This window comes from Nicotiana tabacum, chromosome 11 (genome assembly GCF_000715075.1).
Source record: "Nicotiana tabacum cultivar K326 chromosome 11, ASM71507v2, whole genome shotgun sequence".
Classification (NCBI taxonomy): domain Eukaryota; kingdom Viridiplantae; phylum Streptophyta; class Magnoliopsida; order Solanales; family Solanaceae; genus Nicotiana; species Nicotiana tabacum.
The window spans coordinates 81,376,568-81,390,061 of NC_134090.1; positions in this window are offsets into that span (position 1 = coordinate 81,376,568).

The following is a 13,494-nucleotide window of genomic DNA, read 5'->3' on the forward strand; positions in this document are numbered from 1 at the left end:
CTTCAACTCCGTTGGTGCCATATGAAACGGCGGAATAGAAACGGGCTGAGTGCCCGGCACTAGGTCAATACCAAAATCAATATCCCTGTCTGATGGCATGCCCGGCAGGTCTGCAGGAAACACATCGGGAAAATCCCTCACAACTAGAATAGAATCAATACTGGGGGTCTCAGCTCTGACATCCCTCACAAAGTCTAGATACGAAAGACAACCCTTCCCAACCATACGCTGGGACTTCAAGAAAGAGATCACTGTACTAGGAGCATAATCAGTCACACCTCGCCACTCAATATGTGGCACATCCGGCATAGCCAATATGACCGTCTTAGCATGACAGTCTAGAATAGCACGACACAGAGATAACCAATCCATGCACAAAATGACATCGAAATCCATCATACATAATAATAAAAGATCTACACGGGTCTCCAGGCCCCCAATAGTCACCACACACGACCGGTACACACGGTTTACAATAATAGTATCGCCCACCAGGGTAGATACATAAAGAGGTGAAGCAAGAGACTCATAGGGCGTACCCAAATAACGAGCAAAGTATGATGACACATAAGAGAAGGTGGAACTTGGATCAAATAATACAGAGTCATCTCTGTGGTAGACCGAAACAATACCTGTAATGACAGCATCTGATGCAATAGCATCGGGTCTGCCTAGAAGTGCATAAAAACGGGCCTAACCACCACCTGATCAACCTCCCCCTCTGGGGCGACCCCTAGATGACTGACCTCCACCCCTAGCTGGCTGCGCGGGTGGTAGTGAAGTAACTATCACTGAAGGCGATGACTGACCCCTCTGCTGAGATGAATTAGAAAAACGACCCATCTCACCACACTCATAACAACTCCCTGGTGCTGGAGAAGGGGACTGAAGGGAACCCCTCGCACCGGAGTGACTAGCAGATGCACTCGGCATGGAAGAGCCCTGAACTGATGGAGCACGGGTCGAAATCTGAGCTGGGAGGGCACTAAGTGATGACTGGCCCTGCTGAAAACTGTGATAACCATGACCCGACGACGCCCCACGATAACCTGGGCGAGCTAGCTGAGCAGATCTGAATGAACGACCTCTATCATGCTGAAACTGACCCCTCGAAGGAGCACCACTATAACTACAAAATCCTCGAGGCCTCCCTCTCTTCTCGCTCCTGGAAATGAACAGACTCAATCTCACGGGCGATATCCACAACCTCCTCGAAAGTAGCACCTGTCACCCTTTCCTTAGTCATGAGAATACGGAGTTGATAAGTAAGACCATCAACAAACCTCATAATCCTCGATCTATCTGTGGGAACCAACCAAATACATTACGAGATAACTCGGAGAACCTCAACTCATACTGTGACACGGTCATCTCCCCCTGACGCAAACACTCAAACTGCCTATGCAGCTCCTCTCTGCGAGACTGTGGCACACACTTCTCCTGAAAGAGAACGGAGAACTGCTGCCAGATAAGGGGTGTTGCACCAATAGGCCTACGCCTCTCAAAATCCTCCCACCAAGTGAAAGCAACTCCTGAAAACTGATAAGTGGTGAAAGCAACCCCGCTGGTCTCCAGAATACCTGTTGTACAAAGCATCCTATGACACTTGTCCAAAATGCCCTGGGCATCCCGCCCTCTACACCACTAAAGGTCGGAGGCGGAAGCCTACCAAATATCTCCAACCTACGCTGCTCATCCTCCAGCATGGAAGGAACTACATAGTCCTGAGCAGCTGCAACCGGTTGGGCTGGATGCGCCCCCGGTGTTTGAAGTCCTTACACGACCTGCTCAGGTGTGCGAGCGGCGAGAGTCTGATTGCCTCCTCCAGCCTGAGAAGTAGTTGTGGCTGTAGTGGCTGAAATCGCCTGAGCCAGGCCAGTGCAAACTGATAAGATCTAAGCCAAGGCCTTCTGAAGACCCGAAATCACGATGGGCACGGCTGGTGCCTGAGCTGGTGCTGCTGGAGCATCCATAGTTAGGACCTGGTCCTGAACTGGGGTAGCTAGTGGATCTACAGGTGCTGCCCTCGCTACTCTACCTCTACCATGACCACGACCGGGTCCTCGGCCTCTAGTAGCCACAGCTGGTGGCACTGGTGGTCGGCCACCCTGTCCGGTAGCACGTGTACTCACCATCTGTGAGAGAATAGAATAACAAAAGTTTACTACTTGGATCAACAAATTCGCACGACAAGAATTTCAAGAATATGAAGTTTTTCCTAAAGGTTCTGCAGCCTCTCGAGGTTAAATACAGACATCTCCATACCGATCCACGAGACTCTACTAAACCTGCTCATGACTCATGAGACCTATGTAACCTAGGCTCTGATACTAACTTATCACGACCCTAAACCCGGACCCGGTCGTGATGGCGCCTCTCGTGAAGACAAGGCCAGCCGACACTTCCCATTTTCCAATTTAGTTTTAATAGTTAAGCATTAAGAATAGACTAGACATGATAACATAAATCCGAAATAACTAATGATAGCATAATTACGCGGAAGAATACCCATACACAGCCCTAACCAGGGTGTCACTAGTCATGAGCATCTATAAGTCATAATACAATCCACTAAGTCTATAAACTGGTACAACTGTTTGAAAAGAAAGATAGAACTGATAAAGGAGTAGAGACACGGGGTTGCGGATGCCAAGCAACTACCTCGTGAATTCCGAATGCCCGCCTGAAGCTGGAGATGATCAGCACTCGGGAGCAGAACCAGCTACGCCTGAATCTGCACATAGGGTGTAGGGAGTAAAGTGAGTACTACAACTCAGTGGGTAACCAATGTAAATAAATACTGAAAGCAAGAAATCACGTAAGGCACAAAGTATTCTATAATGAAGTAGTAAAACCATTTCAAAACAGTAAAACAGTGAAAGATAGGTAAAATCCTTTAACTCAAAATTTAACTTCATGAAAAGACTTTTCAATGATTAAGCAGGTAATTGATAGTCAATTATGAAAAATAAACACATAAAGGCTCGCCCCTCGGGCACGGTATCAACAAATCCGCCCCTCGGGCAATATCTCACAACAGTGCCAGCCCCTCGGGCCATCACATAGAATAATGCCAGCCCCTCGGGCTCAATCTCACATCACAATGGGTACACGCGCTCACTGGGGGTGTACAGACTCCTGGAGGGCCCCCTTACGGCCCAAGCGCAATAACAAGTCATCTCGTGGCATCAAAACTTGGCCCTCAGCCTCAAATCAATATCAGTGTTTCCTCACAACATAAGTCCTCGGCCTTACTCAGTCAAAAATCCTCACAAGCCACTCGGGCAATAGTAAAACAGTGTTTCTCAGCCCAAACATCATTTAAAATATCATTCAAGTATTAAAACTGAGTAAAAATGGCTGAGTATGATAACAGTGGAAAATAACATGGTTGAGTTCAAGTATAAAGTTAAAACAGTGAGGAAATATCAATAAAAAGCCCCGAATAATGATGGTAGCAAATAGTTTTCAATGAAATACGCAGTAAAATCATCAATCGGAAAGGACCAAGTCACAATCCCCAATAGTGCACGACCCCACGCACGTCATCAAACGTGTGTCTCACCTCAATATAGCACTACGATGTGCAATTCGGGGTTTCAAACCCTCAAAACATCATTTACAATCATTACTCACCTCGAACCGGTCAAATCTCTAGCTTGCAATACCTTTGCCCCTCGAATCGACCTCCACTAGCGTCGAATCTATCCAAAATCAGAACGGGGGTGTCAAAATATGTTAAGGGAACGAAGCCCAAGAGAAAACAATCAATATATGACACAAATCCTGAAATTACCAAAATCGACCCCCAGGCCCACATGTCGGAATTCAATAATTTTTACATCAATAGATTCTTTATCTCCCCACGAGTTCATACATATCAAAAGTTCTCAAATCCGACCCCAAATGGTCCTTCAAATCCACAATTAAAGACCTAAGTTTCCAAGCCCTAGTTTTCCCAATTTTAACCTTTGATTTTCATAATTTCTAGCTTTAACCTGTGAGATAATAGCATAGGAATGAGTTTTAAGTCCAAATCCCCAACCTCAATGAAGTCCCCTTGAAATTCTTCTTTCAAATCGCCCAAAAAGCTCCCAAGCCGAAGTAGAAATGATGAAAATAACTCAAAATCGTGAATGAAATAACTTATATGTTCTGCCCAGGATTTTCCGCATCTACAGTCCTTCAACCGCATCTGCGGTACCGCATTTACAGTCATTCCTCCGCTTCTGCGGAAATCACTAACCAGTCCAAAATTGCATCTGCGATAAGCCTTCCGCATCTGCGACTCCACAGATGCGCTCATCCTAACCGCTTCTGCAGTTCCTGACATTCTTCCAAAATCCGCTTCTGCGGCTCCTCTTCCGCACGTGTGGCTCTGCACCTGCGGTCCCCAATTTGCATGTGCAAAAATGCCAGAAGCAGCAATTCAGCAGCTGCAACAACAATCCAAACTTCCCGTTAACCATCCGAAATCACTCCGAGGCCATCGAGACCTCAACCAAAAGCACAAACATATCCCAATACCTTATTCAAACTTGTTCCAATCACCAAACACCTCAAACAACATTAAATCACCCAAAACACATCGGATTCAAGCCAAACTTTCTAAAATCTTCCAAATTACACTTTCGACTAAAAAACCAACCAAACCACGTCCGAATGACCTGAAATTTTGCACACACATCCCAAGTGACCCAACGGAACTAATGCAACTCTCAAAATTCTATTCCAACCCCTATATCAAAATCTCACTTATCAACCGGAAATCGCCAAAATATCAACTTCGCCAATTCAAGCCTAAATCTACTATGAACCTCAAAAATTCATTCCGATCATGCTCCTAAGCCACAAATTACCTCCCTAAGCTAACCGAACCATCGAAACTCACATCCGAGCCCTCTAACACATGAGTGAACATCCATTTGAATTTTCTAACTTAAACTCACTCTAAAGAAGTGTCTCAAACCTAGCCAATTCCTTTCCGAACTCGATCCGACCAACCTCATAACACAAAATACGGATAAACAAAGCATAAAGAAGCATAAATGGGAAGAACAGAGCGGTATCTCATGAGACGACTGGTCGGATCGTCATAGGATATTTCAGAGGCTCCTAGTGTTCTAATAAGAGAGCGAAAGTTTCAGCAAGTCCAAAATTTCTTCGTTCCGAATGGATTCAATCTCCGAAAAGTACTGATTTTTCCAAGCTCTCCCTCATAGACACTTTATAATCACCAAGTTGAAGTCTTGTTTGACTGAAAGCGCTCTCCGATGCCACTGTTGAAACTTGAATGCTTAAAATATCTTGGGTCATTCTTGAAAGAATCGGAAAGTATTAATCATCTGACTCTACCACATTTGTTACTACCAGAAGCAATACCCTTTTTGCTTGAATTAATCTGACAATCAATTGACTGACCTACCCCAAACTCTACTATTTATTTAAATTGTATGGACTATAGCTAACTTATCATATTTTAATATTAAAACATAATTCTCCTATACAAAACATGTCCCATCAAACTTTAAATTGCGCACGAACTACATAGTAATGATATAAGTGGGTTCCACCCAAACCTTTTTCATATAATTATTTTTACATGTGCAACCTATTAACTGAACTGTAATTTTATTTTAGAATCCCAGTCATTATTTACAGAAACCATCGGTATGATTGGAGATGAATTAGTACTAATATTGGTCATATATGAGATTGTACTAGGAAGTCAAGAAAATAAGTCTCATTTTCATTAACCGCTCACTACATATGTCAAACAAAGAGAGGGAGAGCTCATCCATTGCACGAATTCTAAATTAAGGATCATATGGAAGCTAACAAAACTCAAATACAATATAAGTCAACCCATGCACCATCATCCATTTACTATGTTTGGCTGTCAAATCAAAATCAAACTACACAAAAGCACCACAAACCGTGAAACTACCACATAGTTCAAATAAAACATAAAAGCAAACAAAAAAAATATTATACTACAACTAACCAGTTTTATGTAATATTGTAAACAACAAAATATTAAAATAAGTTAATAAATCTAATGTAGAACCAAAAAGATAATATACTACAACTAAGCAGCTTTACAAGGTAATAACTTAGACAAAAAAAATTAAAATGATCTAATGTAGAACAAAAATGTAAAAATATTTTGTTTGACAAAGAATAAATATACCAGCCCAACGATCTAAAAATACAAAGATTGATAAAGTACAAACAACATATAATATTGATCATTTTAAGAAGAAGAATAAAAGGTAAACCAAAAAATCTTGAAGAACATATTTTTGTTCTCTAAATATCTCCTTCTTTAAGGTTTAAGCTTTATGATTTACGGTTGAAATTTATCAAGATCAAAACTTAAAAAAACAAAACAAAAGCTTCTTTTTAGAGAATGTTTTTCTTCATACTTTTAAAGTTTATCCTTTAAGTTTAAGTTGATCAAAACTTAAAAAATGAAAAATAAAAAAAGGCAGGACAAAAGTACTTCTATAAAAGTGTCTCCCTTTCAAAGTTAGACGTCTCAAAAAATAAATTAAAATGAACAACGTATGACATTATGCAATTCTTCAATTTAAAGCCAACATTATTTGTCAGTAAGAAAACTCGAGTTTCAATAGCAATATAATAAGTAATTCAAATCACTATATTACACCTATATAATAATATTTTTCATATTTAATGCAAATAACCATTTACTTCTTTAAATTCTTAGTGATTCGTCTTAACCAATTGAAGAATCATCAGATGACGATAATATTTGGAAAATGATAAATATAAATTAAATTGGAAATATTTGACACGGTTAATTGATTTTTTGATACACTACAAATTATAAAGGATTATGTTAAATCATTTTCTTCAAAGATAATAAGTTTAAAATTAATTGAGACACACCAAGTTGTAATTCAACCAAGTAATGTAGTAATTGATTTTGCGTTTAAAATAAACGCTTGAAATGTTTAAGGAAAAAGGAGGGGAGTGGGTATTTGGAAGAACAGGAAACTATGAAAGAATAAAGTTGTGTGGTACTGTGGCTCCCACAGCTTCCACATGTCCATTAAAAATTACCTCAACAAGCCATCAATAGTTTACTTCTTAGACAATTTGGTGGATTGAGCAACACGTGTCCTTGAGCACATGCCTTTGTTCATGCAGTTAAATGGTACTCAAAGTTGCCAGGCAGCCATGTTGATGAAACATGCTGCTCAAGAAGCTTAAACTGTCGCTTCTAATATAGGAGAATTACTTCATTATTGATTTTAAATCAATAATTTTTTCGTTGTTGGTCTTACATTGATATTCTTTCCATTATTAGCTTTGGTATATCTTGAACAGATTTTTATGTCTAGTAGGTGTCTTGACCTGGCCTTATCACTACTCTACCGAGGTTAAGCTTGATATTTATTGGGTACCGTTGTGGTGTATTCATGTTACACTTCTACACATTTTTGTACAGATTCAAGTATTCTGATTGTCTTGTTGAGAGTTGCGTCTGCGTGGCGGGAAACTTCAAGGTATACCTACTTGACGTTCGTAGGCGTCGGAGTCACCATCTTACTTCATTATACTACTATTAAATTGTAATTCAAAACAATATTGTGTTAGAAATTCTAGTATGTTTTAGTAATGCTTATGACTCCGTACTACCGGTTTTGGGAAATGTATAACTATTGGCTGCTTGTGGCTATGCGTATTATTTAATAGTTTGGGATAAATGATTAAATAGTTCAATTCTGTTATTAAATCAGCATGTGTTAGGCTTACCTAGTCTTGGAGACTAGGTGTCATCACGATATCCTAAGGTGGAAAATTGGGGTCGTGATATTATTGTTCATGATACCCTTTTCATTGTTGAATACCATTATTTGAAATTATTGTTCATGTTATCTCTTTTATTGTTGATTCCAATCATTTGAAGTCATTTCTACACGTTATCTCTTTCATTGTAAGTTATTCTTATTTAATATCATGGTTACACATTTTCTCTCATTGTTTAGTTATTGGTGTTGAAGTTGTGAAAGTCGTTATCACGTTGAGACGAAATTGTTATTGTTGAAACATCTTCTTTTGAGCATTTTACATTTATTGTTGTTGTTGTTGATATTCTTGTAACCATTGTGGTGGAGCCGTGATCTATTGTTGTAGAAATATTAATATTGTGGATTCTTGGTAAATTGTGATATATGGGAACATATGGTGTGACTTGTTATTGTAATGTGATATTGACTTACAGGTGGTGGTATAAGGCTTGGGGTTGATGTGAATGTGGCGGTATAAGGTAGGACTTATGTGTGTGTTGCTTGTAGGGAAACTACGTGAAGACACACAGCATCATAAGGTGGGCTAAAGTGTGTGTAGCTATTTCGGAAAAACTGTTTTCAAAACCTATTTCAAACGTAAGGCTCACACAACTGTATAAGGACAAATTATGATTGAAATTGAGAAATGTGTATACGAGGTGGTACCTCGGTTGTGATTCTTGATTATACGAGGCAGTACAACGGTTGTGATTTTATTTTACACGAGGTGGTACCTTGTTGGGATTCTTGTTGTTTACTTCATGTTGTAAAGAGTTTTAGTGGGAACATTTCTTATTGTCTCATCTTTAATTGTTCTAGCATATTGTTATCCGTATATGATCATTGTAGCCTCTTTAGTTGCTTCTTTTATGCTATTTTCATGTTTAACTTCCGGTACTAGTTCATGTTATTGTTTTGTTTCGTATCAATCATTTTTCTCACTTTCCATTGTATATCCATACTATAATTTCATACAGTTTAATTATATCCTAGTAGGTATCTTGACTTGGCCTCGACACTACTCTACTGAGGTTAAGCTTGATACTTACTGGGTACCTTTATGGTATACTCATACTATGTTTATGCACATTTTTTTGCGTAAATCCAGGTATGTCTGCTCGTGCCGGTCATTAGAGATTATTTGTAGTTGCTGCTTGGGAGACTTCAAGATATACCTGTTCTACGTCTACATGCCTCGAAGCCACCTTCCCTTTTATTAAGTTTACTGTTGTAGTTCTTTCAAACAGTAGTAGTTATACTAGGTTACTCTATAAAGCTTATGACTCAGTTCCACCGATTTTGTGGAGCGTACTGTTGAGATTATGTTGATTCGGAAGGTTATATCAATATTCAGCTTTATTTTAATTTTTTGATAAAAAAATCTGCCAAGTTATTGTTATTTGTCGGACTTACCTAGTCGTAGAGGCTAGGTGCCATCACGACATCCTACGGAAGGAACTTGGGGTCCTGACAAAACTAGTCTAATTCACTTTCAAACTACTTTTAAATTTGTATATTGTCTCATCTATGTATTACCAACGAATCCTAACAATATTCATTGACAATTTTTTTTGCCTATATTTTTTTTTTAATGTTGTACATCAGTGATATTTATTTTTGGCTATTTTTAATAGCATGACTAAAATGACTAGTTATTGATTAATAGTGTCTTTTTAAATAGATTTTCGTAAGATTTCGTAATCATAAAACTACAAGATTCATTCTAAAATAAAAAATAGTCTAAACACTTAATTGATATTTACATATTATTATGAAAAATTCATCAAATATAACTTCAATTGACTAAAAAGGTAAGCAACAATCTGAAGTATCACGCATAAATGAGTCACATCAACCCCCACAATCAAATGATCCCAAGTGTTTAGACAATATTTGGTTGAATTTCAAAAGGAAAAGTGTGTTTGCAATTGAAGTTGAAAAATATATCTCTTTTCATTTTTCCAAGAGAATAAAATAGTGTTGATAAGGAGTTTGTTTTTTATGTATTTTTTATAACTTTTCCACTAATTGTTTTGCACACAAATTAATTTGACTTATTGGACTATATTTCGTACTTCATTCTTATATTTGAAGAATAGGAAGAAAAAAAAAAGGTGTTAGATGTGATTAGAAGGATTATCACAATTATGTAGCAGAAACCACTAAAGCTTACAATCTAGTAATAACAATAAGAATACTTCACATTATAGGTGTGAGTTTAATTCTTGCTAACATCTTTACTTTCTGCATCCTCGCGTTCTATATAATATTTTTTTTAGAAAAAGAATAATTTATTTATTTTATCAATATATAATAAAATAGATACATGTTACAATTTAAGAATAGACAACTCAAAAAGATTAAAAATATTTTTTGATATTTCACGTTTGATGTTATCGATGATTTTGACACTAACTTTACTGAACTCTCTTAACTTTGAACTTTGCAATGCTAGTTTGTGTTTCAAATTCTTTATACTCCCTCGTGTCTACAATAAGTGATCAATTTATTTTTTTATTTTGGTCCAAAATAAGTGTCTATTTATATAATAAAAAAATTCAATTTATTTTCTTAGAATACCCTTATGTATATATCCCTAAAAAGTCATTTACTCCTCACATTTGAGAAGTAAGTGCTACTATAACTTGTGGTGCAACATTTAATAAGGAGTAATTTAATCGGACTAGCTATTTTCGTCTAGAATTTTGTATTTTCTTAATGGATGTGCCCAAAGCAAATTAGTTACTCATTGTGAACCGGAGGAGTACACACTTTTGACGAAAACAATGAAGATTTTTAAATTTTAATCATGCCAATGTATGCTAATGGTAACAGGATCTTTTGGTTGATTGAAGATATTTGAAATAATGAAACTGACATAAATTTTTGTATAACATACTATAATGTTTGATTGACCACATCACAAAACAAGCGGCACATAATTAATGCAATATTTAGTTTGCTCTATTAAATAAAGGTTGCATTAAATTATGCTAGAAGTTATATTTTACTTTATACGGGATAAGATATGAGCCAAGCATAAGTATATTAGTAATATAAAGATTAAGCTACTAAAAAAGTGCTATGTTATTTAATCTCTTTATTGTGAATCACGATATATATAATCACTTCATTACAATGTTATATAACTTACCTGTGAACCAAAACTCGTTTGTCTATACTTTTCTTTTTCTTTTTTAAATTCATCTTCAAAGTATTGTTTGGTTATACATTTCATTGAATTTTTAACGAGTTTTAAATTTTTTATAAGATGAGTTTCAAATGTTGAAAAGTTACTTCTTTTTTCAAGTAAATAATATTTTTATTTAAAAAATTATAATTTTTTTCCAAGTAAAATACATATCCAATTATTTTAATGTGAAATTTTTTTTTCGGTTAAACTTCAAAAATTACTTTTTTGTTATAAATATATTATATTATGGATAACCATTTTGTACTCCGTTGTAAATAAGCTTATTGATGAAGCTTATCCATATTGGACTCCGCCGTAAATATGTTTATCTATTGGAAATAAGCCTCCTGAAGAAGCTTATCATTCTGGTACTCCGTTATGGATTAATATTACCTCTGATAGAAGATTATCTATAGTTTGTACAATAACAACTTACAAGAAGATTATACAGGTTGCAGTAGGAGCTTACAAGCAGCTTATATAGTAGTGTAACGACTCGACCAGTCGTTTTGAGCTCTACCGCGTCGTTCGGCAGTTTGAGGCATTGAGTAGCTTCACTTCATGTTTTATGGCTTGTACGCATAATCGGAATTGAATTTCGGGAAGTTTAGAGTTGCTTCAGATAGAAAATTCTCAATTCGGACGCTTTTAGTTGGAAGAGCTGACCAAGGTTTAACAATTTGAGTAAACGGCCTTAGGATCGGAATTTGAGGGTGCCAATAGGTTCGTATGATGATTTCGGACATGGGCATGAGTTGGTATGGGAGCATTTCAGCGCTTTTTGTGGAAAGTAGGCAATTCGAAGGTTTTAGAATTTACTAAATTTGGTTTGAAGTGGACTTTGGTGTTATCGATGTCCGTATGGATTTTTGAGTCTTGGAATAGGTTCGTATCGTGATTTATGACTTGTACGTAAAGTTTGGCGTCATTACGAAATGTTTAAGTGTAATTCGAACGCGTTCGTCGAAGTTTGAAAGTTTGAAAGTTAAAAGGAGGATTTGATCATCGATTCATGATTTTGACATTTTTTGGTGTGACTTGAGGCCTTGATTAGGTTCGTGTTATGTTTTGGGATTGGTTTGTGTAATTGGATGGGGTCCCAAGAGCCTCGGGTGTGTTTCGAATGTGTTTGGGTTGTATCACGCTCTTTTGTGATGGTTCAATGTCGTTTTTTTTGACATAAAGGGCACCATATTGATCAAACGACCTTTTATTTGTGATTGGATTGATCCATTAGATCCATATCGTAATTACGGAACCATAGCAACAACAATCGTCGAATTCTGAAGTCGTATCGGAGAGTTATGCCCATTTCCGTATCGGAAAAGATTGTTGGTTTCTGGTGCGAACTTTGTTCTTCGCGAACGCGAGGGAGGTCCTGCGAACACGAAGAAGGAAATTTGGGTTGACCAGTAAAAGCAAAAAATTTCTCTTGGCAAACGCGAAGGTGTCCCCCGAAGGCGAAGAATTAAAATCGCCTGGACAATGCTTTAAATGGACAGACCGAGCATTTTAGTATTTTAAGCATATCTTGAGTTATTGAGCTCCGTTTGAGGTGATTTTCACAGTGTTGTTCTCATCTCAACAAGGGGGTAAATATATGACCTTTATTTTGATGTTTTACCATGATTAGTTTTGTTGGTTATCATTTTTATCCATATTTGGATTGTAGAAATTGGGGTATTTAGCCCCAAAGTTATGGGATGCTAAATCCTTGGGTTGAGGATCAATTCATAAACAAAATTTGATGATTTTCGGAATATAAACTATATAAGTTATAGGTTTTTCGATGATTTTGAAATCTAAACGCTTGGCCCGGGGGTTGACTTTGTTGCCTTTCTTGAGGAGTTGGAAATTTATTTTTAATTGTTAAATTACGAGTATTGGAGTATATTTTGATTGGTTTGTACGTTATTTGATTAGTTTCGGATCATTTGTCATCGGTTTGAGGTGTTAGAAAGGTGTTGAAGCCAGTTATCGGATTTCTGAGCGAGGTAAGTCTCATGTCTAACCTTTTGAGGGAGAAACTATCCCTAGGTTATGAAATTGTTATGTGCTACTAGCGGCAGGTGCTACGTACGCACGAGGTGATGAGTGTCTATACGTAGCTAAATCATGCTTATGTCCAGCTAGACTTAGGACTTTATCATGTGATATCTGAATTATTTGGACTCATTTTTCTAGTTTAATTAATTGAAATTGATTTAGGAACATACTGTCATGGCCCAAAACTAAAACCGGTCGCGATAGCGCCTATCATGAAACTAGGTAAGCTGACACACTCCCACAACAATTTGATATTTTCATTAAAAGATAGATAAAAACCTTTTTCATACTAAAATTTCATAAAAGAGTTCAACTCAAAAACAAAATACGGAAATAAATAGCCCGACATCAGGCTGTCACTACGTTATGAGCAACTACTACAAACTGTTCTGAAAGATAGCAAGACTAACATAGTATGAGAGTAACCAAAATACACTA